We start from the raw sequence: 14,935 nt of genomic DNA, 5'->3' as shown, positions 1-14,935 counted from the left end.
GCGCCGTAGGTCCACGCCGCGTATCCTCTGGTGGCCTCCGCGTCCTACATAGGCCGGCCCACCGTCACCAACATAGATGAAGAAGAACTCGACGGTGAAGAAGAAGACTCACCGTCTAGTTTTAAATAACGGGCTATAGGATATAGCCGCGACCCGTGAAAAAGGCTATAGCCGGGCTATAGCGGGCTATAGCCACCTTTTAGCACGCGGATGCCTTTAGCCGCACCTTGCTCGAAAGGCTATAGCCGGGCTATAGCGAGGCTATAGCCGGCTATTTAAAACTATGCTCACCGACGATGGAAACGACGTAGCTGGCCGCGACGTCGCCGGCGGAGGTGAGGAATAAATCTTAGGGTTAGGGGTCTCGCCGTCCTGAATTAGGGTTAGGGTGAGGGTGGAGGTCTCGCTCACCTGACTTAGGGGCTAGGGTGAGGGTGCGTTTTTCGCTAGCGTCGGGGGGGTGTTAGCCGGCTGGGGGTGGCGTAGCAATGTCGGTCGCGGTGGTGGAAGTTGGCGGTTGGGCCAGCGGTTGGTGGGTGGATCGACGACCAACTCAAGAACTTATGTGCGTGACGACTAGAAGAAGAAGAAAGAAGAAGGGGCAACACACACATGGGTCGGCTCAGCATCATTCCTCCTTTAGGCGGCGCGGCGTGCGACCCCGCAAAGTGCGGCATATAGGAGGACCCGTCCGACCGGGAGCGCTCGACGTGGGACGGATTGCACTCCGCTCGCGCACTTCGCCCGGGTGGGCCAGCTCATAAAGTTGTTCGCTAAGTCAATATTCATCTCTACATGAGCGCTTGGTCTTTTCCGGTTTAAATAACTAAGCAAAATTTGAATCTAAACAAATTTCTAACCTAATTTTTTCAAATCCATATTTAAAAACAAGTTTTGGAAATTAAACAAATTTTGAATCTAGACAATTTTTTAATTTGAACAATTTTTATAATCTGAACAAATTTAAAGTAAAAAGCACGAAAAATAGCCTCGGAGGACCAGGAGACCCATAAAAGAAAACCCGGAAGAGCCACGAAAGGTTTAGGACATTCCTGAAACTGCTAAAAGACCAAAACAGTAGGCTCTGGTTGCTCACCTACCACGCTAAGGGTTTCTTTGATTCATAGAATAGGGAAAACATAGGAATAGAAAAAACATAAAATTAGGATGTCATGCATACTTAAATCCTATGGGAAGATGAAGTTTGTTTGATTGTAGTAAAGGGATTTTTCAATGAGTTATGATCTAATGTTTTTTCTCTATAGGATTTGCACTACAAGATTTTTATAGAATATATTTCTATAACTCAAACAACTTGTGTAGAAATTTTTTCTATACAATTTCTGTGAATCAAAGGGGCCCTAAATAGGTGGGCCCATGTCGCTACCTCACGCAGGCGGAACGGATTCATGCATCCAAATAGGATCCGCCGTCCGATCGAGGCAGGATAATCAGGAACGCTGCTCCGTTCGTGTCCATCGACCTGCTTTCGTGCCCAACAGGACAACACAGGTGATATCCGCATCTCAACCTCGGCTAGCGATTGATGGAAACATTGATGGCGAACAATTCTGCACGTCCTCCCGGCGGGATCCTGGACGATGCATCCGTTCCGGTCAGTTGCCGCAGCAACGCCCGCCTGATCTGCCGTTGCAAGCCGCCACGCTCCGACGAAGAAACCCCACCGGAAGCCCAGCCCGCGCGCCTCGATCCGTCTTCCGGCGACGGCCAACGATTGCAAACCTGCAGCAGACCATGGAGAGCAGAAGCACCAAGAGACCCGTTCGGAGACCTTCCGGAGGAACTGCTGCCCACGATCCTGTCAAAACTGGACGACGTGAAACAGGCGGCGCGGACCAGCCTTCTGTCGAGAAGGTGGAGGCACGCCTGGAAGCACTCTCCCAAGCTGACCCTCGACATTGTCGCTATGTGCGGCGACGGCCGTGCGTTCGTCTACAGGGAACTCTACGTGCAGAGGTTCATCGACGCCGTCGACGAGATACTGCACCAGCGCCGCGGTGGCGCGGTCGAGGAGCTGGAGCTGAGGTTTGACGAGTCCCACCTTCCACAGGTTTCCAGCCATCTGAATGTCTGGATACGTTTCGCGGTCTCGTCGAGGGCGACAAGTGTGAGGCTTCTCGTGTGGGAAACCTTGCCTGGTCATGGTCGCTATGGGCTTCCCCTGCAATTGCTCGACGCCGGAGAAGGCGTATCCATCCTGCGGCATATCCACCTTTCCTCTGTATCGCTCAAAGTGCCTCCCAGGACACAGTCTATTGGTTTTCCAAACCTGAAGAGTCTTGGCCTGCGCTCAGCGTTCGTGTCTAGTAGCGATTTGCAACATATGCTGTCAAATTGCTCTAATCTAGAGCGGCTGGATCTGCATAAGGTTCACCTGGGCGATGAACTCCGATTGGATCGGCCTTTGCCTAGGCTGCTACACCTATGTTTGGTTGATTGCAGGGTAACCAAAATACAACTCATTGCCAATCAGCTCACAACTTTTATATTCAGGGACCATTTTTTGCCTACCATCACCAGTCTCGGTGAAACTCCCGGACTCCGCAATGTTAAGATTCATTGTTTCAGGTTAACATCGCAACAGGCTGCCAGCTCATTGCCAATGCGTTCCACATGGTACAACGACTGTCCCTTGTACATTACCGACCGTTCCGTCGCCACTTGAGAACACCTCAAGGTTTCCCTGTCTGAGGTATTTACAACTGCTATTCTGCATTTACCCGGAACATCCCGACGCTGCACTCTCTGTCGCGTATTTTCTAGAGTCGGCTCCGTTGCTGGAGGAATTGGAGATAAAATTCGTATCAGCTTTCAAGTATGGTGGTGAAGGACCTCCAAGGAGGTTAGCGCAGGGTCGGTCCGAATACTACAAGTGTCTAAAGAGCATGAGAGCTCGTGAATTCACAGGTCAAAGGGACCAACTAGAGCTTATGGTACACATCGTGGAAAATGCCCCTGCTCTCGAGATTTTGACTATAGATGCAACACGGCAACATGTTCCGGCTGATATGGATATCCGTCATAGAGCCATGACATCCATCAGTGAGAAACTTTCAGCAAAGACAAAGTTCATTGTTGTATGAGATTTCTTTGATGTGTGGTTATTAGCGGGGGAGACATATTGACACTACAACACACACACTATTCAGTTTGGTGATCGAGCTCAACACTAGTACTAGCAGTGTTCACTTGTCGTATAAATCCCAAGGTCCAAGGTGCTATTTTCCCCTTCTGGTTGGCGAATCAATGTGCTATTGTTCTAGAATAGTGCGGCTGTTGGCTGGCTGAGGCATATGTTACTGCTACGATCCTAGCAAACAGTTCAACATTCCAGTAATGATTATCTAGTTTTTGACTATCGGAGTATACATATTAACACACATTATTCAGTTTGGTGCTCGAGCTCAACTGTCATACTCCCTCCGTTTTTATTTACCTCACGTTCTAGGTTTAATCAAAGTTGAATTAGTAAAGTTTGATAAAAAATTATAGAAAAAACTACCAACATTCACAATGTGAAATGTATGTAATATGAAAATACGCTTTATAACAATTCTATTACTCCTTATGATCTAATTCCGAGCGGTAGTAAATACCAGGACTTAACAATATTTGATTGATCGCAATTCGGAGTAGCATAGATTTTATATTATAGATGTTATTATTTTCTTCTAAATATTCGGTCAAACTTTATAAATTTTGACTTCCACTGAAGGTAGAGCGCGAGATAGATAAAAACGGAGGGAGCAGTGTTCACTTCTCGTGTAAATCCGAAGGTCCAAGGTACGTGCTATTTTTTCCTTAAATTGGCGTTTCAATATGCTATTGTTCTAGAATAGTGCGGCTGGTGGCTAGATGAGGCATACATGTTACTGCTATTAGCCTAGCAAACAGTTATACCGGATAAGTATTGAAAAAGAAGAACTCCGTCGATTTCCTTCCTTAGTCTCCCTAGATCAGCTCTATGCAGTAACCATTTGAATATGAGTATTGCTATAATTCATGGTCGATCATAGGGCACTAGTGGAAAATGGGGCATCCATCTAAGCCATTGGTACCGGTCCCCTTACGAACCGGTACCAATGAGGTCATCTGCACCGGTTTGGGGGCTCGGGCGGGCGCGGAGCTCGGCACCGGTTCGTGAGGGGCTTTCGTACCGGTTCGTGTTAGGAACCGGTACGAAAGGTCTTCGGCCAAAATTCGGACGCGTGGTGGGGCCTGGGCTGGACCTTTGGTACCGGTTCGTAACACGAACCGGTACCAAAGGGTGCCCCTATATCACTCGATCACCAGCCCGTCCCCGGCTGTCTGCTTCATCTCATTTTTCTGTTCTTCCTCTCACACAAAATTTCTTTGCACCTCTCACACTCCAACAAATCTCTATTTTTTCTCCACCATTTTAACAAGATTAAGGGCATACATCTATCCAAGGGTTAGCAATATCATCCTTTCTTCCGGCGTTCCTAATTTCGCACATTTCTTTGGTAGTTTTAACTCGTACTATTTTTCTAGTGCTAGCAAGGTGTTCGATGAAATGCCTAAGTTAGGGATTTTACTTTTTTTATAATCAATTTGAGCTGAAATTATGGTATATTTTGTAGGTTTTAATTAGTATCATCCCCGTCCTCACCGCCGTCGATCGCCGCCGTCGTCCCTAGCCGGCACCGTACAACCCCGGTGAGCCTCTTCTTTTTTATAAAAAAACTTAGTTTTATGTGATGAACTTGAATATTAATTAAGTTGGTCACTCATATATCCACGATGTTGTGTAATTAATGATTTTTGATATACATATAAAATGCAGATGAGTCGACAATGGATGTACGGTGACCGGTGCCATCCCGACTTCATTAATGGCATGCATTATTTTCTCAACGTGGCTGAGGCAAACATGCAGTTAAATGGTTTCATCTATTGTCCATGTAGTTTCTGTAAGAATATGATGGATTACTCTACCTCAAAGACCATTCACGTCTACCTGCTGGAGAACGATTTCATGCCCAGCTATAATTGTTGGACCAAGCACGGAGAAAGAGGGATTATATTGGAAGACAACGAAGAAGAAGAGGATAGTGACAACTATCCTATGTTCACTGAAGACGGTGATAGTAGAATGGGGGAAGACGAAGCTGAAGAAGAGCCCATTTTCGATGAGCCGATTTTTGATGACCCCGATGAAGATTTTGGTCGGGCCATTCTTGATGCGAAGATAAGCTGCGGAAGTGAAAAGGAGAGGTTGAAGTTGGAGAAAATGTTAGAGGATCACAAGATACTGTTGTACCCAAATTGCGAAGATGGCCAGAAAAAGCTGGGTACCACGCTGGAATTGCTGCAATGGAAGGCAGAGAATGGTACTTCTGACAAGGAATTTGAAAAGTTGCTGAAAATAATAAAGAAGATGCTTCCAGGGGAGAACGTCTTGTTTTCTTATGCTCAAAAGGTAATTCAAATTCTTATCGTTTTTTTTGTGAATTTCCTGATATCAACTGATTGATAACTCTTTTGTGCATTTTCTTTTGTCGGGTAGCGTATGGGAAACTTTCATCAAGGAAGATCAGTCCTTTCAATGGGCACCGAAGCTGATATGGCGTGCGAACAAAGTAAGTAGTAGTTACCTAGGTCCACACACCTTTATCATACTTAATTATTGTTTGACTGAATTATATTCTTGTACAGAAATGCGCGAAACAACCAAAGGGGAGTGATCTATGTGGATATTACGTTTGCGAGTACATCCACAGAATTGTCAGCGAGAGAGCGAATAATGAAAGAAATAAAGAGGTACGAAAATAATATTCACAAATTTATTTTGTTACCATAAGTTGTGCTGAGTTTCAGTAATAATTGTTTGATTTGTGATTTGATATATACATATATATACACACACACATAGCTCATGTATTCATTTGTATCTTATTCTTTTACAGTTGAGAAGAAAGCAGGAGAAGATCTCAATCGAGGAGCGCTTCAAAGAAATTGGCGAGATTTTTCCTTCGGGAAGTCATACCACCATCCGGAGAGTACCACTATGCATAAAGATCTTCTCCCGCTTCTCGATTGCTTTGTGTGTATATATAGTTTAACTCGGAGTGTACCACTATGGTACATGTAATAGATAGTATGCCTCGGAGAGTACCACTACGCATGAAGATCGATCTTCATGCATGTACTACTTTATTCGGTGCATCGACTTGATATGCATCGAAGAGTACTACTTATGCAATTACATGTGTGTTATATTATATGCACCAACTTGATATGCATCACCTTGATTTTCATGTACTACGTAAACCCAAACGCGTTTCTGGTGCATCGATGTGATATGAAACGCTCCGATACCCCTAAACCCCTGCAAAAACCCTAAACCATGAATTCTCTGCCGCGGATTCATGCATATTTCCTGCCGCGGTAGCCAACCTTTGGTACCGGTTTGTAATACAAATCGGTACCAAAGCTCCCTCGCCGTGCGCTCTCCTGGGCGCCCACGTGGAGGCGCCATTAATACCGGTTCGTAAGGAACCGGTACGAAAGGGGGGGCTTTTGTACCGGATTTTTTATACCGGTTGAGAAACCGGTGCAAATGGCCCTCTGGAACCGGTATAGATGAGCGTTTTTCTACTAGTGGGGTAACTCTTATCCAATTGATTTGGACAAAGAAAAAACAGCGTCGACATGATCACCTTCGTCCACTTATTCATTTTTCGGAAGAACAAATTAAACTACATTTCAGAGTTTTCTCGATAATTTCTCAAAACATTCCAGTAATGATTATCTGGCTTTTGACTAAATATCTTGTGAACTTTCAAAATATTCAAGGAAAATTCCAACACATCTTTAAATAGTTCCAAAATTTTAAAAATCCATACCTTGAAGTTTGGAAATTGGAACGATACATTTGATTAAGTGTAAAGACCTACCGAGTAACTATCAGAATATGGGTATTTCTAATTCATGGCCGATCTTATTGGAACTCTTACCCAATTGATTTTGAGACACACCAAAAAGTGTCAGCGAGATCATCTCTGCCGCCAACTTCATATTTTCTTCAGAAAATAAGTTCACGTAAAATTTAAGATATACTTCTAGTTGACACCAACTTTCCAGTAATAATTACCCGCCTCTTAGATGCCACACACAATAGAACAATGTGACAGCACAATCAACCGCGACAATATGCACAACAGCCTCTATAGGCTCTATGACTGTGGCAGGTTGTAGTCGGTTTTAGTTTTGGAGTCCTGTTCGTGTACGTCAAGTCTCGCCGGCATGTAACACAAAGTTCCGCGCCTATATAAAGGTATTGGCCGATTGAAGAACGCCCCAGCCAATGATCTATCAAATACAATTTATCTTTACTTTTTACGTACTGTTGTTCTCTATCTATCATTTTCTGGAGTCTGGTCTGTTGCTTGAGGAATTAGACATAAAGTTCGTATCACGGTGGTGAAGGACCTCTAAGAACGTTAGCGCAGGGTCAGTTCGAGTACAAGCATCTAAAGAGCTTGAGAGCTCGTGAATTCAGAGGTCAAAAGGATCAACTAGAGATTATGATGCATATTATGGAAAATGCCCCTGCTCTCCAGATGTTGACTATAGACTCAACAAGGGAGCATGTTCCAGTTACTGTTGATCAAGTTATGGAAGCCGAAACTAGAAGCCTAACATATATCTGTCGCAGAGCCACAACATTCATTGGTGCGGAACTTTTAGCATAGACAAAGTTCATTGTTGCATGCGATTTTTGTTATGTATGGTTCATTGGAAGCTAGTGCAGGAGGCATTACTAATAATGAAACACACACTATTCATTTTGGTGATCAAGCATAAGACAGTAATAATATGCTATTATTTAGTCGCGAAGGAAGAAAATAATTTGAGGTGGCGAACTCTAATACATTTTTCTAAAATCTTTGGTGGAGACATGATGCCTGAATATTTCATCCACCCGGTCATTTTTTTTTAGAAAGATATCTTAACAACAAAAGCAGTATAAGCCTTATCCCTGTCCACGCCCACCCAATCAAAGTTTTATACCATTGTGGCCACATGGATCTATTATTTCTAGTTTGGGGAAAATTATGATGAGTTGGTTGAGTTGAACCATTATTTAGGTATGCAAATCTAACGTCTTCTCTAACATTGCGAGACAATCCATCATTTGTAATGTGGAGTCATGGATCAAATTTCATGATTTGTGAAATCAGTTACCTTAAGCTCCTAGAATCACAATATTCTCTTCCCCTACGGCTTCAATGAAATCTTTCACTTGTTCTATGTGGGTGGCCATAAAATTTCCGTCCCCTCCTTGCAAATGTTCTTGATGTGCCATAACATTTGCACTTTTATGGGTGACTGGTTTAGAGCTATTGCCACCAGAAAGTTTGAAATTGACAACATTAAAAGTTTACCAATTAAGCTGGCTCACAATTCACAAATTGAAACCTTCCATGAAATATTCAGGAGTTGGCACTGTTAATATTGAGTGTTTTAAGTTACTAGCAAAAAGAACCAGTGCGTTGCAACAGGTCTAAAATAAGTTGGTCTAACTTAAAACTCGATTTTGGTTGTACCGATGCAAAACGTGATGGCAAGTCCTGTGCTGATTGAACTATGGGGGGCTATTCTTTGCCTCAGGCGTGTTATTTCCTGATCGAACAAACGCTGTGCGCACTGATTTGCAGCTGGCATAGGTAGCTCTCGTTGGTGTCGTTCACGACGGGCAGCCGTGGCCTCATCATGCCCAAATATGAACCCTCGCCATATGTCGACCTACTGTTGCGGACCTTGTCGTGGATGTGTCCAGCTATGTATGGAGATCGAGCCGATTGATTCTATGGTCGGCGGCCGGGTCAACCAGCACTAATAGTCCAGGAACGAGATGAAAACGGCGTCCTCATCGTTGTGGCCGCCGCCGCCACCCACATCCGCCCCTACGATGGCGCCATCGGCGAGGAAGTCGAGCCCCAGTGACGCAGCGAGCTTGGCCGCGCTGGCCCTGGCCGTGAGACAGCCCGGATGCCTATTTTTAAACTTAAGGCCTTAACCCTGCTTTAAATTAATAAAGCACCAACACAACCATACAAAGTCGAGGTACATAACGAGCAAACGCTCCCACACAGCGCAGTGCCAACACACAGGTCCCCAGACCTAACATAAGCTAAGGTTCAAGATTCAACAACACAAGATAAAAGGATCAGCACATCATCTGACACCATCCCCCTGATACATGGCGAAGATGATACACGGCGACAATAGGAGCCCGTCGACATCGCAAGATCCGCATGCATCCGCCGAAGAGAGTCCATCGCCGCGTCCACGAGGCCTCTATCCTTCCACTTCACCAGCATCCTCCATTGTTGCATGTAGATGATCATTTTAAACAAGGCATCAACCGGTTTACCAATAAGAACACCTTCCATAGTTAACTTATTACGAATATTTCATAAGGCCCAAGCTAACGCCGCGAAGGAGAACCAAACTATTCGTCTATACGCCCCGGCCAAGCCATGAGAGATAGCGAGGAAATCGCCTGCCCCTGCAGGATTCCAAGAGCAATGCAGGAGCTCCCTAACTCCCGCCCATAAGAAACGTGCCAGGGAGCATTTAAAGAAAATATGGTCGCAGTCCTCAGGCGCACCACAGAGGGCGCAAAGCCCATTAGACGGGCCTCTCCGTTTGGCCACCTGTATAGAGCACGACAGTTTTCCCCAAAGGAGTTGCCACAAGAATACCCTTATCCTAGGTGGCACCCTCGTCCGCCAGACCTCCCTAAAATGCGTGACCGTCGCTCCCTGCGACAGCCGGCAGTATAGAGACTTAGTAGTGAAATCGCCAGAAGCCTCCAAGCGCCAAGAGACTAAGTCGTCTTCAGCACTAGCCTGGGTGAAGTCTAGCTCCCTAGTGAGATTATCCCATTCAACCGTCTCAGCTAGGGAAAAAGGACGTCTAAACCGCAAGCGCCAACCCGGGCCATCCCTAGCCCCCAACACCGTAATAAACGGTGAGTCATAACAGCTGAAAAGCACCGGATACCTGTCCCTGAGCGGAGAGGTGCCCAGCCACCAATCAAGCCAGAAAAACGTCTGTTTCCCATTACAGACGCTATGCTTCGCGCCTAGCTTGAAGTACCATTTGACTCTCTGGATCGAATTCCAGAATTGCGAGCCCTTGGTAGGCACCAGCGGCGAGAAGAGGTCATGCTCCCCAAAGTACTTAGCTCTAATCAGATCAGCTCATAGCCCGTCTGCATTGTGATAGAGCTTCCAAACCCATTTAAGCATGAGCGCAATGTTTATATGCCTAGTGTTGAGAATACCCAAACCCCCAACCGCCTTAGGACGACACACCGTTGCCCAGTCAACCATGTGGTACTTGCGCTTATCTCCCACCCCTTCCCAAAAGAAGCGGGAGCGGACCTTGTCAAAAACCGCATGCGTTGAGTCAAAGAGCATGAACAAGCTCATCGCAAACAACGGAAGACTCGACAAGCAGGAATTATTCAGCTCCAGACGCCCAGCTGAAGCCAAAAAGATTCCCTGCCACGGGTCAACCCGTTTGGCCACTTTGGTTGTAAGAAACTCCCAGTCCGAGGCGCGTAGCGTTTTATTGCTAAGCGGCAGACCCAGGTACTTAATGGGGAATTTCCCCAAACGGCAATTGAGGAGCCGAGCCACCCGCTCCTGCTCCAAAAGCGTGGTCCCAACCACGACAACCTCACTTTTAGCAAGATTGATCTTAAGGCCGGACATCAACTCGAAGCTAATCAAAACGAGCTTCAGATTGGCAATACCCTCATCTGTCGGCTCGATCATCACCATAGTGTCATCCGCATACTGCAGGTGGGTGACTCTGATCCCCCAAGAATCAGGTGCCTCGCCAACCCCAAATTGTGTCCAGCCTCCTTAGCTCTCGCCAGCATGGCCGCCAAGGCGTTGATCATGAAGTCAAAGAGAATGGGGGACAGCGGGTCTCCCTGCCTGACCCCTCTCGCATTACGGAAGAAAGGGCCGATCTCCCTGCCCGGGTGCCTATCGCAGCCTTCTCGCAGTCTGTGTAGAGGAGCGTCGGATCACGTCCCACGGCTGCAGCACAGAATAGTCTAGCAACAAGAATAAAACAATGTCCTCATCGCCGTGCCCGCCGCCGGTATACCCACACCCGCCCCTGCGACAACACCGCCGGGAGGAAGTCGAGCCCCCACCACGCTGCGAGCTCGGCCGCTGGCCGCGGGACATCCCGAGTGCCCATCGCAGTCGTCTCGCTGTCCACGTAAAGGAACACCGGATCACGTGCCCAGCCGCCACGCGCGCTGCAGCTACGGCCGGACGGGCTGCTGCGCAGCCCTCGATTGGATCTTCTAGGTCTCAGCTTATTATACGGAGGAAGAAGTGTTCTGATGTACTCACGTACGGAAAGAGAAGAGGGTTTCATACACCGCAAAATCTAATTCTTGCTGGGGCACTCCGTTGTCTTAGACGGTGCTCACCTGTCTCATGCGTTGGATAGAGATCGAGCGGCGTGCGTGAAGCGGCGCTACCTGATGAAATAACGAGAAGACTTTTCCTCCCCGCATCCTGTTCGAATCCCCTCTGTCTCTCTCGGTTCCATTCCCCTTCTCCCTCTCCCCCGCAAGCTCCGCTCGATCTCCAGCGCCGTCGAGTGGCCCGACGGGGGCGAAGCTCCGACGAGCAGCGCTGGAGGAGTTTCAACGGCGCCTGAAGCTTCCTGGGAGTGGATCGCCATGGATTGAGGCTCCTTCGGTAGCGCGCCGCAAATCGAAGAGACTCGGGCTTGGCGGACGTCGTGAGGCGATTTGGTGATGATACCCGGTGTGGCGGCTCTGCGAATCGACGATCCTGAGGTGGAGGCGCCCGCTGCCTGAGGTTCTGGTGAGCCCTTCAATCTCGCTAGCTTTCTGAACCCACTGTTTGCTTCTACTGCTAGTGCTTTCCTTGAAGATAGTTCAAGTTTCACCTCCGTTTTGTTGTCATGGTGGTGCTGATTTCAGTAGTCATGGTGGTGCCCATCTAGTACGGAGATGTTTGTTTAGATTGGCACGGCCAATCTAATTTAATTTGTGCAGTAGTTGTTGTGCTCGTGTAGTAGTTCACTGAGGTGTTCATCATGGTTGTCAGGGTATTCTCTAAGGTTTCAGATCCGTGCAGTAATGGTTGTTTGTACTTGAATTACAAAAAGTAATTCCCCTGTATTTTGTGCAGTAGTTGAATCCCCCTGTATTTTTTAGACTTGTATTTATGTGTATGGCATGTAGCAAATCCACACAAATTATGCATTATTAGGCATAGTGGTTTTAATATGATGATACAGCATGGTTACAATATGCTATTTTCACTCATTGGATGTATATTTTCATCATCGGCATGGTTTATCAGATTGTTTCTGTCCTTTTTTTTTGTACAAGTATATGTACATTACATGAAGTTTTTACTAGTGGTACATAAGCATATTGGATGTATATTTTTGGTAGTAAATACATCATATTCAATTGTTTAGTTCCTACTAGGATGTGGTTTTCTGTATAAAAATACTTGAAGTTTTTATCATTAGAATGTATATTTTTAGTGATAAATACATCCTGGTAGCTCAGACTTTATACTTTGTTTGTTTTGCAGAATGTATTTTTTACTAAAAATTATATGAATTCTGTAAAGGTTGTAATTATGTCGTAGTGGAAAAATCTCTATAGGATGTATAATTTTATTACTTGATACATCTGGAGGAATGTTCGTGATACTTGTATCCTTTGCTGGATGTGCTTTTTTATTCATGTAGGTTGGTACTTCAGTTTTTATTTGTCTTGTATCTATACATAGTCATGGGATGTGCTTTGTGCGCATTAAGTATATATCTAATATATTGTTGATAGTACATATCCATGAAACTTGATGTTCTTTTTTTTTCTCAATAGGCATAGGTTGTGCTTTCCCGCTATTAGGATGTAATATTTTTTTGACTTGAAATACATGCTGCCAAATATGGCATACATTTCTTTATTAACCGTAATGTATTTTTTCTGAAAAATTACGGATAGGCTTTTAGCCAAGTCAGTAAAATTTCTTTTCCATTTGTATGTTCTTACAGTAGTGCTCATTTGTTTAAGAAGCAGATTGTGTCCACGAAAACCACTGGTCCATATATGGTATGGACCAATGACTTTTTTCCTCCACTTTTTAAATGGTTTATTATCTGTTTTTGTATTAACCTTCTTTTTGTTCACTTGCAATTGTGTTGTCAATGGTAGAATTCCTTGAGGTACTAGACTTAATTGAAAAGCCATCATGCTTAGCATATCTGTGTAACACATCTTTGCATCCTCCCAGGTATCAAACAACATATCTGGGTATGGTTTTTCTACTGGTGTTAGGCTTGGTATAGACTGAACTTCATCATCTCCACCAGAATCAGCAGACAGTGTATTCCTTGTGTCAGCCTCTGCTGAATCTACATATACCCTTGCATTCATTCCAGACATAGGTACATTGCATGTAGCTTGCTCCCCATGGCTTGTAGTTTCCTCGGCATTGTGTTGCTGACCTACATCCTCTTGCCTGGCATGCCCGGTAGTACCTTCTGTATTGTGCTGATCATATTCTTCATCTTGTACGGGGTTGTTTAGGTCAACACCAACATTAGGAAACCAGAAATCCATTCTATTCCCTGCAAAACATAGAAGCATGTTACATCATCAGCATATTCTACATATAATGCTTATTTTCAACAATGTTTTTCAAAATTCTTTGAAATGCCATGCTTCATAGGTAGGTTCTCTAAATAAGCACATAAGAGAACTACTAATTTTGTTGTTATTCTGTTTGAATTTGTTTCAGTTTCATGGGCAGCAGAGTTCCAAGGTGTGTAGATGTCAAGAAGATTTGACAGTTGTTCATACAGTCTTAGAGACAATTGTACATCATGTTCTACTTTCCAGGTTATTTTGTCCAATGCAGATTTACATGACCAAGAGTACTGTCGGCATGTCATTTTATTGGGTGTTCTGATGCTCAAGTTGGTTGTTCTGGAGCACAATTCATGTTTGCTAGCCTATAGTTCTAAGTAAATCTACAAATTACTGTTAAAACTGATGCCTTTTGGTTACTACTAAATGCAGAATAATGCACATACTCAGTTTTAAAGAAGCGTGTTTTTCTGGTTGTTCATGTGATTGGTTTTCTTCACTTTTTTACATGCATGCCAGATGATTGTCTGCAATGGGGTAGCAGATCATGATACATCACCCTGATCTGGGGTTGCAAAACTACTTTACCCCTGCCCTATTCTACATGTAAAAACCAGATCTGGGGTTGCAAGGAAGATTGATTGACTGTAATTTTCTTACCTTTTCTTTGTTGATTTTTCCACTGCCCCTGACGTAGATCTTGTTCCGCCCTTCTTTTCTCCTTATTTTTGGTTCAAGATATTGCCTGTAATTTATGGGCCACGAGCTCTCCCATCCATGGAGTTCTGGTTTCAGTGGAGGAAGGAGGAACAAAGGGGAACGGAGGAAGAAGGGGTGGCAGGGGGTAGGTTTTTGGATCTAGCTTTTGTTACATGCCTGTTTGATCCAGTTGTCAATGGGGAGATGGTTGTCCCGGCGAACCTTCGCGAAAGGGTGGGAACAAACGGGGAAAAGGTGGTCCTGCAATGTTTCTGATGTCGCTATCAAATTTGGGGCCCACATGCTATTTTTGGAAAGAAACCGATTCAGACAGGGGCACCGTGTAAGACTACAGGGTAACCGCGCACTGTGTAGCCTGACCCTTCATACACCATGGTGTAAACAAACTCGAATTGCCCAAACGTGAGGCCCAAGGGGCAGGACCGAGCCGACCACAAACAAACATGGACTCTAAGCCCAGCGGTTAGTATCATATAGTAGTATCACGTATATGATACT

General features: G+C 45.1%; 1 long non-coding RNA gene across 1 annotated transcript; it reads left to right on the top strand.

The window, feature by feature from the left end:
• Positions 1-11,552: 11,552 nt before the first annotated feature.
• On the top strand, positions 11,553-14,188 carry LOC124689067. Its single transcript, XR_006998705.1, has 2 exons — positions 11,553-11,909; positions 13,869-14,188. It is a non-coding gene; the product is annotated as an uncharacterized LOC124689067 (long non-coding RNA).
• Positions 14,189-14,935: the final 747 nt, after the last annotated feature.

This window comes from Lolium rigidum, chromosome 2 (assembly GCF_022539505.1).
Source record: "Lolium rigidum isolate FL_2022 chromosome 2, APGP_CSIRO_Lrig_0.1, whole genome shotgun sequence".
Taxonomy (NCBI): Eukaryota; Viridiplantae; Streptophyta; class Magnoliopsida; order Poales; family Poaceae; genus Lolium; species Lolium rigidum.
The sequence above is the reverse complement of the archived record's forward strand: the minus strand, read 5'-3'. Positions and strand labels throughout refer to the sequence as shown.